Source organism: Muscardinus avellanarius, assembly GCF_963383645.1.
Source record: "Muscardinus avellanarius genome assembly, chromosome: 4".
In the NCBI taxonomy this organism is placed as follows: Eukaryota; Metazoa; Chordata; class Mammalia; order Rodentia; family Gliridae; genus Muscardinus; species Muscardinus avellanarius.
The window spans coordinates 14,494,978-14,515,027 of NC_137789.1; positions in this window are offsets into that span (position 1 = coordinate 14,494,978).

The window sequence follows — 20,050 nt, forward strand, 5'->3', positions numbered from 1 at the left end:
CACACACACACACACACACACACACACACAAACAAAAACAAAAACAAAACACCCGGGATTCTCACTCAGCTTCCCTGGTGCAGAGCTGTCTCTGTGGTAAGATGGCCGTCCTGCTCTGCCTCTGTTCTCTTTCCTAATCTACATAATAAGGGGATCTCCAGCAAGTGATCATTTCTAACCCTCACCCTCTGCCAGCTTTGGGATTCTGAACCCGTGGCCAGTCTTTTTTCTTTTTACATAAGAAAGGCCATAGGGGAGAGGAGATCTAATAGATGCACTTCCTGAGAAACGTGTCTAAATAAGCTACCTTGAAGGAGCAGCCGGCCACGCGGAGACGTCAGAAAATCCCCAGCTCAGCCCTCTGTTTGCACGTGGGATTTTTTTTTGGGGGGGGGTTGAAATTGATCTCCCCAAGGCCATACAGCTAGTTGTGGGCTCAAGCCGGACTGGAACTCGCTTCTTTTTACCCCTCCGTTACTTCGCCTATCCAGGGCCGTCCTCGCTTTCTGGATGAACTTGTGCCCTTTACCTGCCCTTGGGTCTCAGCCCATCTCCATGCACAGGTACCGCTTCTCTGGGGAGAAATTAAGCGTGATCAAGCGTGGTGGTGCACGCTTGTAACCCCAGCATTTGGGAGGCTGAGACAGAAGGATCTGAGTTCGCAGACAGCCTCAGCTACTCAGTGAGGCCCTTTGCAACTCAGTGAGACCCTGTTTCAAAATAAAGAATAAAAAACAGGGCTGGGGGTATGTGGCTCAGAGGTAGAATGCCCCTGGGTTCCAGTCCATCCCCAGTACCAAAAAACAAAAACCAAGTTATGCTCCAATGTTCCAATGTGTATAGTTAAGGAAAATTGGATGAATGGGCTTGTGTGAATCCTACAGCTTATTTGCGATTAAATACTGACTAGGCCCTTCTAGACACAAGTCCCCAGTTCCCACTAAGTTGCCCTGGCTGCGTGATTCTTAGGGTCACCTTCCTCCTGTCTTTGGGCTCCTCTACACTTTATCCACCCCTGTATTTAGACGCTGTGGGTTTTCAGGCCCAAGCCGAATGTTTCCCTTCATGCCCTAGGTCTCTGGACTTGGGGCTCAGGTCAAACCGGGTCACCTGGCACCTGCTTGTTCATTTAAATTTGCAGAACACAAGAAATCAATGCTGTGTGTTCAGGACACAGAATTTGGAGCCAAAATAATCTGGTTCTAATCAGCTCGGCCTCTTTCCAGGCACATGGTACTCAGTGAATTATTGACCACGCAGATCCTCGACGGCTTGTATTAATATATTTTAAAAATAGAAATACTGCCAGGTGTGGTGGCGCACGTCTGTATTCCCAGTTCTTGGAAAGCTGGGACAGGAGGACTGCAGGTTTGAAGCCAGACTCAGCAATTTAGCAAGGCGCTTATCAACTTGCCTGACCCTGTTTCCAAGTTAAAAAAAAAAAAAAAAAAAAAAAAACAGGGCTGAGAATGTAGCTCAGAGGTAGGATGCCTAGAATCTCCAGCCCCACCCCCCCCCAAAAAAAAGTGTATCCTGTAATTATTCCAGTACTTGGAAGGCTGAAACAGGAGGATCACAGATTTGAGACCAGCTTTAGCAATTTAGCAAGGTACTTACCAATAGGGTGAGTTTCCAAATAAGAAATTAAATAGGGTCTGGGATATAGCGTGAAGGTAAATGCCCTTGGGTTTAATCCCCAGTAACACACACACACACACACACACACACACACACACACACACACTGGAAATAGTAACATCTGTTTCTCAGGGTTTAAAGAGGACTGAATAAGGCTTTGTGATTGTAGGTATGTGATACAGTGTTTGATGTTTGATACACAGTAATCAAGTAATCAGTCTTTCTCTCTCTTGTGTGTGTGTGTGTGTGTGTGTGTGTGTGTGTGTGTGTGTGTGTGGTGGGTACTGGGGATTGAAACCAGGGGATATTCTATCTCCTAGCTATACCTGCTTCCTTGTTTTCATGTTTTAATTTGAAACAGTGTCTCACTAAGTTGCAGAGTCGGGCTGAAACCTGCAACCCTCCTGTCTCAGCCTCCCCAGTAGTGGGATTTCAGGCCTGCACCACCACAAGCAGCCACAGTAATCTCTTGATAAACATTTGTTAGGAATTATCGGTCCTTAACCCCTTGGCTTGCCCCATCTGCACTAGTATTTCCTGTTTTTTAAAATATGCTTTTAATGGTGCATTAGAGTCTCATCATAATGTAGATCCTGTTGACAGCGATGTGTTGTTTTTTGTGGGGTTCTGGGCATTGAACACAGGGATGTTCTACCACTGAGCTATACCACACTGCCAGCCTTTTACTTTTTGAGACAGGGTCTCCCTGAATTACCGTGTGTTGGCCTCTAACCTGTGATCCTTTTTGCCTCCAAGATTGCAGGCATGTGCTTCTAAGCCAGACTGAGTTTTATTTCTAACCTAATAAAAGAAACCCAGTAGAAGGAATGCCAAAGGTTCCCTCCTTGACCACTGCCGTGTCAGGCCCTTCAGAGCCCTCCTTCTTCAGCCTGGAAAGGCTTGAGCAAACACTAATCCCAGGATAACCCGAATCCCCAGGGGGACTCTGGACCCCTCTTAAGTAAAGCCTGCCTGAGGAAACTCAAGGCTGCCAAAAGGATCTGCTGTTGTTCCAACCTGAACCCGAAGTTAGAGCTGACCCTCTCCACTTTCTGCTTTTTGTATGGTTCACTTCCCTACCACCCTCCTCTACCACTCCACATTTTCCCTTAAAAAAAAAAAAAAAAGAAGCCACCAGCCGGGCATGCCTATAATCACAGTATCTGGGAGGCTGAGATAGGAGGGTCACAGATTTGAGGACAGCGTCTGCAATTTAGTGAGATTCTCAGAAACGTCACGAGACTTTGTTTCAGAACAAAAACTAAAATAGGAGCCAGGCTTGGTGGCACACACTTGTAATCCCAGTTCTTGGGAGGCTGAGACAGGAAGATCGCAGGTTCAAATCTAGCCTTGGCAACTTCGTGAGGCTCTCAGCAACCTAGTGAGACCCTGTTTCCAAATAAGAAATAAAACTGGGCTGCGGGTAGAACTTAGAGGTAGAATGCATGTGTTAAATCCCCCGTATCAATCAATCAATCAATCAAATAAAATAAAATAGGCTTGGAGGTGTGGCTTGGAGGTAGGATGCCCCTAGGGTCAATCACCAATACCAGAAAACTTGGGCCACCTCTTCACAATTAGAAAGGGAGCCCTGCTCTGTCCTCCACTGCCAGTAGGTACTGAGTGCAACCTGTTTTCATTGCTGACACTAACATCAAGTGTACTTAGGGTTGAGTAACAGTCTCATGCTGATGCTCAGGTGGCTGAATGGCCCTTCCAGGCAGCCATTCGGGGCTCTAGGCTGACGATAGCTCTGCATGTTCCAAATGAAGCTTCCAAGATGCCCCGAGGGTCACCATCCTAGTTATCCTAAAGGGGCAAAGAGACAGGGGGAGGAGTTTGGGAGGGGAGGCGGGGCTGATGGGCCAGGTCTAGATCTAGAAGTGGCTCTATTATATTCTCCCGCATTCCTCGGCCAGAATGCAGTGGCATTCTCGTGCTTATATCAAGAGGAAATGGATTACGTGTGCAGCTGGTCGTCTCTGACATAAATGACGATCCACTCCTATACCAGCTAACTCTCTTTGGCTTTTATAGATGGTCTAAATATCGTGGCCTCAGTTCACTGAGAGTTCTGTTACTTTCTTGCTGTGGGAGAGTGGAGAAACTAGGTATCTACTGGCCATAAATTATGTGTCAATGTACTAGTCAGCTTTTGCTGCAGAAACAAATAGACCCTAAATTTCAGTGGTCAGAAACTTTTTTATTTTGCTTGCAGTTGTGCAGTTTAACTGTGGTTGTGCACAACCCGGTGCAATAGGTCTGCACATTGTTATCTAAGATGATGGATGAGCCCTATATAGATAGGTCATGTTCTCATAGCAGAGCAGGAGAGACATATACAGCTTATGACTTTGCCCATTTGCATATATTATATATATATATATATATATATATATATATATATATATAATTTTGGTACTGGGGATTGAACCCAGAGGTGTTCTACCTCTGAGCTAAACCCACAACCCTTTTTTTTTTTTTTTTTTTGGTAGTGGGGGTGGAACCTGCGGGCTAAACTCCCAGACCTATTTTATACTTTATTTGGAAACAGGATCTCACTAAGGTGCTGAGAGCCTCACTAAGTAGCTGAGGCTGGCTTCAAACCTGTGGGATCCTCCTGTCTCAGCCTCCCAAGTGCTGAGATTATAAGCGTGCACCACCACACCCAGCTCCTTTTTATTTTTATCTTGAAACAGGGTCTTGCCAAATTGCCGAGACTGGCCTGGAACCTGGGATCCTCTTGTCTCGGCTTCCCAAGTACTAGAATCACAGACATGTACCACCACAACCAGCTTTTTGCTCATGTATTTAATGGTGCTGCTCCGACTTGGAATATATCATACCTACTTATGTTACTTGGTACAAGTAACAGTCATGAGAAGTCCAAGGTTCATGGGCACAGAAACATACTTTACTTTACCTGTGGGGAAATACAGAAACTGCGCAAGCATGGGAGGAAGTGGATAATAGGGAATAAATAATACAATATATAAATCTTTTTTATATTAGGAACTGAACTCAGGGACATTCTATCTCCAAGCTATTCCCTCAGCCCTGTTTTATTTTAATTTTTTGTATGTGGTATTGGGGATTGAACCCAGAGGCATTGTCCATCTAAGTTATTATGCCCGTTTGATTATTATTTTGTTTGGAAACAACTTCTCACAAAGTTGCTGAGGCTGTCCTTGAACCTGCGATGTCTTATTTCAGCCTCCCAAGTACTGGGATTACATGTGTGCGTCACCATGCCCGGCTTCAACCTTTTTTTTTTTTTTTTTGCCAGACACTATTTCAAATACATAACAGATATTATTTCACAAATCCCGATTTAACACATGAGAAAACAGGTTTAAGAGTGGTTAAAACATACTGCCCAGGTTCCCAACATTTAGTAAGTGGCAGACGCAAAATTTAAAGCCGCATCTAACTCTAAAGCAAATGTCCTACTTCTCTGACTCTCTTAAGAGTCAGATTATTAGAAAACTTGCTCAAAATTGCGATCATGGTTTTGTTTTGTTTTGCAAGTTTCTTTTCTTCTCCAAAAACCAGAACAGAAGTCAGCCTAAGAGCCTGGACTCACTCACTGCTGTTTCTCCTGCCTTCTCCATGCACGCCTGCCTGTCTCCATTCCTCAGAGAATGCGCCCAGGTGCCATCTCATGCTTAAGATGACGTCTACTACAGGAGGCTAAATCCATGCGTTGCGGGGCCTGGCCCAGCATTGACCCCCGTCAGAAACCTCTAGTACAAGGATCGACAGGTGACCTTAGCTGCTTTGTTGAGTTTTCTGTGTGCGTGCATGCGTGCGTGCGTGCGTGCGTGTGTGTGTGTGTGTGTGATGCTGGAGACTGAACCCAGGGGAGTCCTATCTTGTTATTTAGAAACAGTGTTTCACTAAATTGCTGAGGCTAGCTTCAGATCTGCAACTTTCCTGTCTCAGCCTCCCAGATACAGGGATTACAGGCATGAGCCACCACACCTGGTTTAAACTGGTCCTTAGGGAGTTATTACGCATATGTTTGAGCAGATAAAAATGACTATGAGTCCTCCACTTTGGAAAAATAGCCACCAACATGTGCCTGAAATTTCAATTGTCTGTGATTTTCTTATTAACACTCACAGCAGGGCATTGTGGCATACATCTGTAATCCTAGTACTTAGGAGGCCGAAACAGGAGGATTTCAGGTTCGAGGACAACTTTAGCAAGGAGTAAGGTTCTCATCAACGTAGTGAGACCCCGTTTCCAAATAAAAATAAAATAGGGATAGAGGTGTAGCTTGGAGGAAGAATGCCTCTGGATCCAATCCCCAGTACTACCAAAAAATAAAAAATAAAAACAAAAAAATATTTGTCCTGGGCAGTTGATAGAGGAGTAGCAGCATTATTTTTTGAATGTTTTTAACACTAGCAGCTGGCACGAAGCTTAGAATTCAAAGTAGATGCTTAAGCCGGGCGTGGTGGGCACACTTGTCATCCCCGCGCTTGGGAGGCGGAGACAGGAGGATCATTCAGGTTCGAAGTCAGCCTCAGCTACTTAGTGAGGCTCTCGGCAATTTAGTGAGACCCTGTTTCTAATAAAAGATAAATGGGTCTGGGAGTATAGCCCGGAGGTAAAAAGCCCCTGGGTTCCACCCCCAGTACCACCGAAAACAACAACAACAACAAAAAAAAAAAAAAAAAAAAAGTAGATGCTTAGTATGTGTTGGTTGGTAAATGAATGGGTGAACTAAGAAAGACCCTATAGCAAAATCTACGCAGAGCTTATGATGTGCCGGGCACTTCTCTGAGTGCTTTTTGTGGGTTACCGCATGAATTCTCACAACAACCAATGAGGTAAGCACTATTATTAACCCCATTTTTTTAAAAGAAGAAACTGAAGCGTCAAAAGCTTAGTGGTTTGCACGGGGCCACTTAGCTGGCTTCAGAGTCTATAATTACCACCACCACATTATAAGGAAAACAAGACAAAACATTTTAGAAAGTTAATTTTTTTTTTTTTTTAGATTTAGGTGGGTGTGGTGGGGCACACCTGTAATCTCAGTAGCTGGGAAGCTAAGACAGAAGGATCCCAGGTCTGTGGCCAGCCTCAGCAACACAAGGCCCTCGGCAACTTAGAGAGACTCTGCTTCAAAATAATAAGATAGGACTGTAGGTGTAGCTCAGAGGTGGAACACCCTTTTGTTCAATCTCCGGTTCCACACATAATAATAATAATAATAATAATAATAATAATAATAATAATAAATAGTAAAAGAGCTGGGATGTAGCAGAGAGGTAAAATGTAACTAGATTTATCACTGGTAACACACACACACACACACACACACACACAATTAGATCCATTAGATATCTTTATTATTTTTAGTGGTACTGGGGATTGAACCCGGGGGCATCTACCTCTGAGCTACACCCCCGGTGGTCCTATTTTATACTTTTTAAATTTTGATACAGGGTGTCACTAGGTTGAAGAGAGTCTTGCTACTTACCAAGGCTGTCCTCAAACCTGTAGTCCTCTTGTCTCAGCCTCCCAAGTACTGGGATTACAGGTGTGTGCCAACACACCCAACCAGAAGATGTCTTTCAAGAGCCTGCTAGGTACCAATACCGTGCTGGGTGTCCCCAACTAAAACCAAAGAATAAACTCCCATCTCTCCCATCTTCATAGCCAATCCAAGCCAGATAGAAAACCTTCTGAGCCCTTGCACCATGGTGGGGTCCATATTGAGCAACTATCGGTCCCAAACCAGAAGCACAGGTTTGCCTCAACAGAAGCATTTTCTTATAAATGACCAAGATTAATGGGGTTGGTTTATCACCCTTTTTAATGCATTTATATCAATGCTGAATATCATAAGCTGGTTGGACCGGCCCATCAGGTATGAAGCCTTTGATGTTTCAATCAACTTAGTTTATCTATAGCAAATAGAACCGTGTGTCTGTCTGTCATTGTTCAACCACAAAGAAGTTGATTACTTTTAAATTGTCACTCCGGAATTTCCTGGCTCCTGAGAGAATTATGTACACGAAAGTCAGCAGCTGTAGCTGGAAGTGCCAGGGAAGAGCACGTGTGTCTTTTGCTCCTCCTGTGTTAATTGAATTCGACACTTGTTTCCAATTGGTCCTAGTTTCTTGTGCGTGACACTGGAGAACCACACAAGGGCATCCCTTGTCCTTTTCTAAAGGTCTAAAGCCTCAGAGTCTGTAGAGTTATCGAGTAGTGAGCCCCAGCAGTACATCAAAGCTGCAAAGACAGAGGCAAGTAACCAAGTTTTTTTGCTTTCTTTTTTTAATATACATTCGGCAAATATGTGTCAAGCAGCCATCATGTGCCAGGTAGGATTCTGGGCACTGAGCATAAGGTAGCCAAACAGACTTGCATTCTATGAGGGGAGTAGATAATATAGTAAGTGAGATTAGGCTGTAGGTTAGAAAATGGCAAATAGTACAGAGAAAATAAAGCAGAGTAAGGGAATATTATGGGTTGAATCATGTCTCCCAAGTTGCCAGGTCAAGTCCTAGCCCTAGGTGCCGCAAAATGGGACCTTAGTTGGAAATAGAGGCATCGTGGAGGTAACTGATTGGGATGAAGTCACAGTGGAGTAGGGTGGGCTCTACCCCAGCATGACGGGTGCCCTTATAAAAAGGCGAAATTGAGCCGGGCGTGGTGGCGCACGCTTGTAATCCCCACACTTGGGAGGCTGAGACAGGAGGATCGCACAGTTTCGAAGCCAGCCTCAGCTACTGAGTTTCCAAATAAAATATAAAATAGGTCTGGGAGTAGAGTCCGGAAGTAGAAAGCCTCTGGGTTCCACCCCCAGTGCCACCAAATTAAATAAATAAATAAATAAATAAATAAATAAATAAAAAATGGGGAAATTGGACAGGAATGCACACACGGAGAGGATGCCCCGTGAGCACAGGGCAGAGCCTGGCACTGTGCACCTCTGAGCCAGCGACACCTTTAAAACTGCAAAACAAGCCAGGTGCCCTGGCTCATTCCTGCAATCCCAGTACTTGGGAGGCAAAGACAGGAGGGTTGTAGTCTTCAGGCCAGCTTCAGCAACTTAGACCCTGTTTCAAAATAAGTTTTACAGAGGGTTGGGAGTGTAGCTCAGAGGTAGATTATCCCTGAGCTCAATCCCCAGCACTACCAAAAAATAAGTTAAAAGAAAACTAAAAAAAATTATCTTTGTTAAAGAAAAAAAAAAAAAAAAGGAATCCTGCAATTCAGGCAGTTATTCCCTGGCCATCCTTCTAGAGGAATCTTGGTGTATTCCAGGTTCCCGGGGAACACCGAGCTGCAGGTTTGCATAGGAGAGGTCTACTAGGGAGCGCCCACGGGACTAACACGCAGCAGAGCCCTTAGTTGAGCCCACAAGAGCATCTGCAGCTGAGAGGGTCCTTCAGAGACGTGGGGTTGAGCCCGGGGCCTGGCCTCAGCTTTCCTGGATGTCAGGTGTCGTGGGAGGGGACACAGCCTTGCAGGAAGCAGCTCAAAGGAAGGCAGCAAATGGCAGTCCTGGTACCGGCCGATGGATGTCTAGGTCATCAAGAGCGAATTTCAGCTGCATACTGCAACTTTCATCACAAAGCCCTGGCTTCCCAAGGGCAACCATCCTAGACGTTGGGATTGTGTCTTTTCTGCGTGTGTGTGTGTGTGTGTGTGTGTGTGTGTGTGTTGCTGGGAATTGAAACCCATGGGCATTCTACCTCTGAGATACACCCTTATTTTCTCTATCTTTCTTTCTTCTTTCTTTCTTTCTTTCTTTCTTTCTTTCTTTCTTTCTTTCTTTCTTGTGGTATTCAGGGTGGAATCCAGTGGTTTTCTACCTCCAGGCTATACTCCCAGACCTATTTTATATTTTATTTGGAAACAGGGTCTCACTAAGTTGCTGAGAGCCTCACTAAGTAGCTGAGGCTGGCTTCAAACCTGTGCGATCCTCCTGTCTCCCAAGAGCGGTGATTACAAGTGTGCACCACCATGCCCGACTATTTTCTGTTTTTGAAACAGAGTCTCACTAAGTTGTGGAGGGCCTCATTAAGTTTCCAAGGCTGGCCATGAACCTGCTAATCTCCTGTCTCAGCCTCCCAAGTACTAGGATTGCAAGTGTGCACCACCATGCCCAGCTCCATTTCTTGTATTAAAAGAACATGCCCACAAGGCTGTAATCCCACTATTTGGAAGGTTAGCTAGGCTCTCAGCAACCAACAAGACCCTGTTTCAAATAAATAAAAATAAACAGGGCAGAAGGTGTAGTTTGGAGGTAGAACACACCTGGGTTCAATTCCCAGTGCCACAGTAGATAGATACATAGATAGATACACAGATAGATACATAGACATAGATAAGTAAAAAAAAAAAAAAAAACCACAGACTCAAAAACATGCAGCCTTTCCCTGCTGTGTGATTTTCTCACATTATTATACTGGTCTTTTCTTCTGTATTTGGCAGCTCATCTGTACACACACACACACACTCACTCACTCACTCACTCACCAGTAAATATGTCTTGGAAAGCTTCCGTCTCCTCAATCCCTTGTCCTAACCCCATTCAAATGAACACGATCCGATGCCTTAGGCTGATTATAAAAATCGGCAATTTTGTGTGTGTGTGTGTGTGTGTGTGTGTGTGTGTAGTACTGGGGGTGGAACCCAGGGGCTTTCTACCTCCGGGCTACACTCCCAGACCTATTTTATATTTTACTTGGAAACAGGGTCTCACTAAGTTGCTGAGAGCCTCACTAAGTAGCTGAGGCTGGCTTCAAACCTGTGCGATCCTCCTGTCTCAGCCTCCCAAGCACCGGGATTACAAGCCTGGCTAAAAACCCAGCAATTTTGCAAGTAAAAAATATTAGCCATTTCAGATGGTTTAACCTCAGACCTCTTCCAAGACAGCCACAATTCCTGAAAAAGAAGAAATGCTGCATTTTCCGACGTGGAATTCCTACCATCCCAGGGAACTGGGACTTCCATTGCAAAGGACGATTTAGGATGCAAGGAAAGCTGCGTTTCCTGTGGGGAGGCCACATTCCTGGGCTGAGATCACACCAGCCTTGCGGGGTCCCATCCCGCTTTGCTCAGGTTCTGGCCACTGGCTGCCAGCTCGGGCTGAGAGTCAAGGAGCCGAGAGCAGGCGCTGGCTTCAGGAGAGCCGTTGTCCTGGAGAGAGGGAGACTGGACTGCCATTATTGACTCAGGATGTTTTCATTTCTTGGGCAGGCTCAGGGCTGTCAGCACAAGGCTGTATCTTCCCCTTGGTAAATATTGCATAGTACATAACATCCCCTAGCCTGTCGTATTGTTTAACTTTTGCTTAGGGATGAACAGATGGATTGCTTTGGACTTCTTTTCTTCTTCTTTTTTTCTTTCTGTTAGACACAATGCTTCAATAAATGTCTTTGTAAGTCTTCGGGAAACTTTTTACTTTTTTCCTCTATTTTTATCTGTATTTTGTTTTCACATCATTTTATTTATTTATTTATTTATTTATTTATTTATTTATTTATGGTACTGGGAATGGAACCCAGGGGCTTTCTACCTCTGGACTACATCCCCAGACCTATTTTATATTTTATTTATTTATTTATTTATTTATTTATTTATTTATTTTGGTCGTACTGGGGTTCCTTGAAGCTCTTCTACCTTCGGGCTACACTCCCAGACCTATTTTTACATTTTTATTTGGAAACAGGGTCTCCTAAGACAGCACGCATGGCTGGCTTCGAACCTGCGCGATCCTCCTGTCTCTGCCTCCCAAGCGCGGGGATTACAAGTGTGCGCCACCACACCCAGGCTATTTTATATTTTATTTTGAAACAGGGTATCACTAAGCTGCTGAGGGCCTCACTAAGTAGCTGAGACTGGCTTTGAACCTACTTGATCCTCCTGTCCCAGCCTCCCAAGTACTGGGATTACAAGCATGTGACACCACACTCAGCTCACATCATTTTAATTAATAACATTTTCAAACATATAGAAGAATAGTAAAACAAAAATAGTGCAGGTCTGTCATACAGATTCAGCAGTTAACTAACATTTTGCCATATTTATGTATTATGGCTGAACATTCCAGAGTAAATTATATAGGTAGTCCCATTCTATCTCATGCATCTCCCTCAAACAAGGACATTCTCTTCACCATAACACTGCATCCACACGTAAGGCCAGGCGTGGTGGCGCCCGCTTGTAATCCCTGTGCCTGGGAGGCTGAGACAGGAGGATCACACGGGTTCGAAGCCAGCCTCAGCTACTTAGTGAGGCTCTCAGCAACTTAGTGAGACCCTGTTTCCAAATAAAATAGAAAATAGGTCTGGGAGTATAGCCTGGAGGTAGAAAGCCTCTGGGTTCCATCCCCAGTACCACCAAATAAAATAAAATAAAATAAAACAAAATAAAATAAAATAAAAAAACAAAAGAATCCACACTTAAGAAAGCAAACAACAGCAGGGTGTGGTAGCACTCACCTGTAATCCCAGTACTTAGAAGGCTAAGACAGGAAGAACACAGGCTTCCTCAGGAATTTCAAGAGACCCTCAGCAACTTAAGGAGATTTCATTTCAAAATAAAAGATGAGGGTGTAGGTTGGAGGTAGAATGTCCCTGGGTTCAATCCCCAGTACCAAAAAAAAAGGGTAAAAAGAGTAAACAATCATGTCATAGTCAAAACTTCCCACCTTGCTTTCAAATATCCCTTCTAGAATGTTTTTCTAGAGTTTGGCCTAATCAAAGACAAGGCCAGGAGTCTCTCTGGATATCCAAGAGTCATCGCTACCCATTTTCTTTCACGACTTGGGCTTTCTGAAGAATTCAGGTTTGTTATCTATCTTATAGAGTCTTCTGCAAATGAGACTTGCCTTTTTTGGTGAGGTTTGCTTTTTATAATAAAAGATCTACTGATCCAGCCCCTAAGATGAGTCTTTATAAATCAACTCAGCCCCTGTCAAGATGACGGTTTAGTTGGATAGGCCCACAGGCTATTGGCAGAGCTGAGTCCTGGCTTTGTGCTCTGTACTGGAGGGAGCTGTGTCGGGAGGCAATTCTGCAGGCACTTGGTGAGAAGCAGCCAGGGATGCTGCTCAGCCTCCTACTATGCCCAGGACAGCTCCCCAGCATAGATATTTGGCACAAAATGTCAGTAGCGCTGAGCTCGAGAAACTTTTTTCTTTTCTCTCTCTTTTTTTGTGTGTGGTATTGGGGATGGAACCCAGGGGCATTATACCTGTGAGGTACACCCCCAGCCCTATATTTTATTCTTTATTTTGAAGCAGGGACTCACTGAATTGCAGAGGGCCTAAGTAGCCAAGGCTGTCCGCATACCACGATCCTCCAGTCTCAGCCTCTTCCTATGGACACTCCATACCCAAAGGAAGAGGGGGCCCAAGAGCAGAGGAGCCTCCTGCGCCCTCAAGTCAGACCTCTGTGTCTTTGCTTCTTCCCCTGAGCGGGGGACAGGGTGGGGAGACAGCTGGTGTTTCTCCTTCCTTTGCCATTTGTATATTAAAGAAGAGAAGTAGACAGAATCATTAAGGCATCAAGAAATGGAGGGTAGCGTGGAATCAGTCAACAGCTAGAGTGGTGAAATGACTTCCTAGTAATCCTCCACTTTAAGAAGTAGTGAAAGATCCTTGCTCTCGCTCTCGCTCTCTCTCTCTCTCTCTCTCTCTCACTCTCTCTCTCTCTCTCTCTCACTCTCTTGCTCTCTCGCTCTCTCTCGCTCGCTCTCGCTCTCGCTCTCGCTCTCTCTCTCTCTCTCTCTCGCTCGCTCTCGCTCTCTCTCTCTCTCTCGCTCTCTCTCACGCTCTCGCTCTCTCGCTCGCTCTCGCTCTCTCTCTCTCTCTCACTCTCTTGCTCTCTCGCTCTCTCTCGCTCTCTCTCTCTCTCTCGCTCTCTTGCTCTCTCTCTCTCTCTCTCGCTCGCTCTCGCTCTCGCTCTCGCTCTCTCTCACGCTCTCGCTCTCTCGCTCGCTCTCGCTCTCTCTCTCTCTCTCTCGCTCGCTCTCGCTCTCTCTCTCTCTCGCTCTCTTGCTCTCTCTCTCTCTCTCTCGCTCGCTCTCGCTCTCGCTCTCGCTCTCTCTCACGCTCTCGCTCTCTCGCTCGCTCTCGCTCTCTCTCTCTCTCTCTCTCTCTCACTCTCTTGCTCTCTCGCTCTCTCTCGCTCTCTCTCGCTCGCTCTCTCTCTCGCTCTCGCTCTCTCGCTCGCTCTCGCTCTCTCTCTCTCTCTCTCTCACTCTCTTGCTCTCTCGCTCTCTCTCGCTCTCTCTCGCTCGCTCTCTCGCTCGCTCTCGCTCTCTCGCTCGCTCTCGCTCGCTCTCGCTCTCGCTCTCGCTCTCTCTCTTTGTGGTACTGAAGGTAGAGCCCACGGGCTTTTCTACCTCCAGGCTACATTCCCAGACCTATTTTAACTTTTTTGGAAGCAGGGTCTCACTAAGTTGCTGAGAACCTCACTAAGTAGCTGAGGCTGGCTTTGAACCTGTGCGATCCCCGTGTCTCAGCCTCCCAAGCGCTGGGTTTACGGGCGTGCGTCACCAAGCCCAGCTTCATCTCTCTTTTGAAATCACAAATGGACCAAACTATTCTCTTTTGGATTTTCCATGACTATGGACGTGTGTGTGTGTGTGTGTGTGTGTGTGTGTGTGTGTGTGTGTGTGTGTTACTAGAGATGGAGCATTCTATCTCCGAGCTACACCCCCAGCCCTGTTGTATTTTTACTTGGGAACAGGGTCTCACTAAGTTGCTGAGGCTGGCTGGGAACCAGCCTCCCAAGTACGGGGATGACAAGCATGTGCGTCCATGCCCGGCTTCCATTAACTGTGGCTTCTAACAGCCGCGGCACCTATATGATGACCTATTGACTCTCTGAGGTTGGACAGGTGGGTTGGAAGTGCCAGCCCCAGCAAGTGGGGCTTTCCGTCTAGGCCAACTCCTAAGCCATGGGGCAGTTATCTTTTTAAAATTATAATTATTAACTTCTATGAATTGTACAAATTAATGGGTTCACCGTGGCCCTTTCCATACACACATATACAGTGCTTTGATCATATCGCCCCTTCCTACTCTCCTCTCTCCCAGTCCCCTCCCCACAGTCTCTTCCCCATCCTTAATAGTCCATGGGGCAGATTTGAGTGTACTTTTTTTTATCCCCAAGGAAAAAAAAATAACTCACCACTTCTTTTCCATCCCCTTTTAAGCCCTTTGAGAAGCGGGGTGTATCATGGGAAGAACCAGGGCTTTAGAGCTGCAGAGCTCAGGGTCATGGTCCTGATGTGGGGTTGGAGATGAACGTGTCACCAAACACATCACAGTGTTCTCCTCTATACAGTGGGTGGCAGTACCTATATTGGAGCTCTCTAAAGAAACACAAGCAATGGGAGATATATAATACATACATGTAAGATTTAGTAGGGGGACTGGCTCCCAAGCTTTTGGAGGCTGGAAACTGCCAGGAGCTGCTGTCTGCATGTGGAAGACGCAGGGATGAGGTGGGGTGTCTTCTGAGGCCTGGGCACCTGGGAGCCATTAGTGTAGATTCCAGCTCAGACCGAGGGCTGGCCCAGGAGTGCTAGCGGTCAGGGAGAAGGGAGAGAATCCAGCCTTCCTCTGCCTTTTTGTTCATTTACACTCTTAACAGATTGGATGGTGTCCACATCACTGAGGTCGATGCTAATCTCTTCTAGAAACACCCTCGCTGACACACCTTGAAATAAGGCTTAATCAGCGATCTGCACATCCTGTGGCCCAAGCAAGTTGACTCATAAAATTAATTATCAGGGTACCCATCTCTCGGTTCATGAGATCATGCACATCAAAGAGTTTAACCCGGCCAGCCGCGCATGCCTGTAATCCCAGGGACTCAGGAGGCTGAGACAGGAGGGTCACAAGATCAAGGCCGGCCTGGATAACTTAGCAAGACCCTGTCTCAAAATAAAAAAATAAGTGAGGCGTGGTGGCACACGCTTGTAATCCCAGCGCTTAGGAGACTGAGACAGGAGGGTAGCACAGGTTCGAAGCCAGCCTCAGCTACTTAGGCCCTCAGCAACTTAGTGAGACTCTCTTTCCAAATAAAGTATAAAATAGGTCTGGGAGTATAGCCCGGAAGTCGAAAAACCTCTGGGTTCCACCCCCCAGTACTACAAAAATAAATAAATAAATAAAATAAATAAATAAATAAATATAAAAGGGGTGGGGTGGGTGTAGCTCAGTGGTAGAATGCCCCCGGGTTCTATCCTGAGTACCACAATAGTAATTAAATAAATGATTATATTAATAAAATTCAGAGCCTAGCATGATAGGGAAATGCCCAGTCAAAAAGACTTTCTTTTCTTTTCCTTTCCTGAATAAGATCCTAGAAACCAGGTTATATACCGTGGGAAAGATAATTTCCAAGGGTTCATGAATGACCAGATGTTTTCTGGGCTTACAAGGCACACAGGACCTAGATCGACACACTTGCAGTACGTGTGAAGCTGAGAGAGGAGGACCACAGTTTCCAGGACAGCCTCAGCCATCTAGGGAGACTCAGCCACCTAGGAAGACCCTGTTCCCAAACAAAAAAAATTAAAGAAAGGGCTGGAGTGAAGCTCAGAAGTTGAATGCCACCTCTTCATTTCCCATCACAAAACAAAAGAAAAAGACACGGTAAATAACACAAATATCTTCTTCATGCCCATACATGTGTAAATTTCATGGTAAGGTATGTATGTGTGCATAAATACACACTCACTTGCACACACACTGGTGCACACTAGCATCACCTATAAAGCCATAACGAGCTAAAAGTATCCTTCATAAGCTACCCATGTACAGGTGCCTTTTATTTTAATTTTTTTGTGTGTGTGGTGCTGGGAATGGAACCCAGAGGGATTCTACCTCTAAGCTATATCCCCAGCCCTATTATATATATATAATTTTTTGTGTGTGTGGGTCTGGGGATGGGATAGAATCCAGGGCCATTCTACCTCAGAGATACACCTTCTGCCCTATTTATTTATTCTTTATTTTAAAACAGGGCCTCACTAAGTTGCAGAGGGCCCCACCACAGTTTTGAGGACGGCTGTGACCCTGAGACCCTCCTCCCTCATCCTCCCAAGTACTGAAATCACAGGTGTGCGCCACCATGCCTGGCTCAGAGGTGCCTTTAAGAATCTAAGCAATGGACCCAGGGTTATGGCGCCCGCAGGACAACACAGCACGTAAGTCCTCATTAGGGTAATGCATCCGAGAGCATGGGTCAGCAGCTCATGCTGTGGCTGATAACAAAGTGTCCAGTTGGCCAGGCACACAGAGGAGCAGGACCTGCACGAACGGGCCTCATCTGGAGAAACTTCATCCTCTTTCTGCCTGGGCTGGGGGCCTGGACCCAGAAGCACGCACACTAGGGCTTTGTCTGGGCTCTGTGTGGACTGTACTGAGTTTCCACAAGCCTCTCTTCCTGTGCGGAACTAGCGTCCTGCAGTGTTCCTTGGTATCCACACTGATGTTGGAAGAAGGCTCTTCGATGGGCTCCTCGGACTTCCAGGAAAATGGTCCCAACTGTTGGAAAGTGTGGTGTGGTTCCCAGAGCCGATGTCTTGTCCAACCTGTGGACCGAGATCTGAATTTGACGCGGGTCCCCAGGGTGGGCCTGCAGGGGCACACGGTCTGCCCACGAGGAAGGCCCACCCTGCTTCCCTGCTTCCTGGGCTCCTGAGATTCTTCAGAAGTGAACTTGGTGTGGCGGTGCACAATCCCAGGGCTTGGGAGGCTGAGGCTGGAGGGTCGCAGGCTGGAGGTCAGCCTCAGCAACTTCGGTAGACCCTCAGCAACCTAGCCAGACCCTGTTGCAAAGAAAAGAACAAGCAAGCTGGGTATGGTTGGTGTGTGCTTGTAATTCCAGTACTTGGGAGGCTGAGACAGGAGGATCACAGGTTTGTAGCCAGCCTCAGCTACTTAGAAAGGCCCTCCTCAACTTGGTGAGACCCTGTTTCAAAATAAAAAATAAAAAAACAGGGCTGGGTTTGTAGCTCAGAGGTAGAATGCCCGGGAGTTCTGGCTCCAGTACTGAAAAAAAAAAAAAAAAAAAAAATCCGGGCGTGGTGGCGCACGCTTGTAATCCAGCATTTGGGAGGCTGAGACTGGAGGATCGCGGTTCGAGGACAGCCTCAGCTACCTAGTGAGGCCCTCTGCAACTCAGTGAGACCCAGTTTCAAAAAAAAAGAATAAAAAATAGGGCAGGGGGTGTAGCTCGGAGGTCAAATGCCCCTGGATTTCATCCCCAGACCCGGAAAAAAAAAAAAAAAAAGAAGAAGAAAAAAAGAGAGAAAAGAGAATAGGGTTCTGGGTAGCTCAGAGGTAGAATGACCTGGAGTTCTGTCTCCAGTACTGAAGAAAGAAAGAAAGAAGGAAAGAAAGAAAGAAAGAAAAAAGAAAAGAAAAGAAGAGAGGAAAGAAAATAGGGTCCTGGGTAGCTCAGAGGTAGAATGCTGCTGGCTCCAATTCCCAGTAGAAATAAATAACTAAAGGAGATGGTAGTAACTACTTGTTATAACCCCCAACACTGTATTAAAGAGGTTCTCCTCCAGGAAGCCTCTCAGGACAACTCTGCAGCCTGCCCCTGCCCTCTCATTTTATTTGGTACTGGGAATTGAACCCAGGGACATTCTACCTCTGAGCTACATCCCCGACCCTATTTACTTGTGTATTTTCAAACGGAGTCCCACTGAGTGGCTGAGGGTCTCAACAAGTTGCAAAGGCTGGCCTTGAACCTGTGATCCCCCTGTCTCAGCCATCCAAGCACTAGGATTACAAGTGTGTACCATCACCGTGCCCAGCAGCCCCGCAGGCTCCTGTGCCACGCTGCAGTGTCCTCCAGCCCGGCACAATCTCCCATCTCTGTATGTAAGTACCACAGCAAGCTCGGGACTGCCACGATTTCATCTCCTCCCGCCCCTTTCCCCAGCTTCCTTCTGCGTTTCTCCTGATGCAGCTGAAATTTCTTTCCTCAGCAGGAGATATTTCTGAGCTCACCAAGGCGCACCGCATGCCTCCCGGGAACAGGATTGCGCAAGTTCAGAGCAAATAGCTGCTCAAAGGATTTGGGGTTGAGGAAGGAAGGAACCAGAATTTAAGAACTCTTACTACTGGCTAAGCACTTTTCCTACTAGAAGCCTCCATTCAGTTTCAAGGGAGGTATTATTAGTTCCCACCACTGCTTCTAAAAAGGGAGACACTGAGTGAGCCCTGACCATCATCGCAAGGTCACCCGGCTGCAAAATGATCACACTGGGTGAAAACCCAGGCGTCCTCCGACGCCAACGCCTGGGCTGTTCTGTCAAGTTTTCTTGTGTCCGTTTAAATTTTCTTCCCTTCTTTTAAAATGGACATATGGAAGCCGGGCGTGGTGGCGCACGCTTGTCATCCCAGCATTCGGGAGGCTGAGACAGGAGGATCGCGGTTCGAGGACAGCCTCAGCTACTTAGCGAGGCCCTTTGTAACTCAGTGAGACCCTGTTTCCAAATAAAGAATAAAAAATAGGGCTGGGTGTATAGCTCAGGGGTGTAGCTCAGAGATAGAATGCCCCTGGATTCAATCCCCACATGTATAGTATGCATATTCTTTAAGCTCTAGGGGCATTAGGACCAAATAATTGATATTTTCCTCTTTGCCCTTGCTGCTAGGAAGCTCTGGGTCAAATTGCAGTTCATTACAGCAAGCATACGAGAGGTTATGCCTCACCCTTTTTTTTTTTTTTTTTTTTTGGTGGTACTGGGGGTGGAACCCAGAGGCTTTCTACTTCTGGGATGTACTCCCAGATCCATTTTATATTTTATTTGGAAACAGGGTCTCACTAAGTTGCGGAGAGCCTCACTGAGTAGCTGAGGCTGGCTTCGAACCTGCTCGATCCTCCTGTTTCAGCCTCCCAAGTGCGGGGATTACAAGCGTGCGCCACCACGCCCGGATTCTCACCCCCCCCCTTTTTTTTTTTTTAAAAGTATCAACTTTGTCTTTGACTTCGTTTTATTTTTCCCATAATTATATTTTGCTTCCTTATTTTCATTACCTTGATTTTTTTTCTTATTCTTTCTTTTGTCATAATATATGCAAAAGGAACCATATGCCCATTTTATTTCATTTATTTTATTTTTTCGGTGCTGGGGATTGATCTCGGAGGCATTCTACCTCTGAATTATACCTCCAGCCCTTTTTTGTGTGTGTGTTTGGTACTGGGCTTCCTGGAAACCCTTCTACCTCTGGGCTACACTCCCAGACCTATTTTATTTTATTTTATTTTTTTTATTTGGAAACAGGGTCTCCTAAGCCAGCGCGCACGGCTGGCTTCGAACCTGCGTGATCCTCCTGTCTCTGCCTCCCAAGCGCGGGGATTACAAGGGTGCGCCACCACGCCCAGCCACCTCCAGCCCTTTTCATTTCATTTTG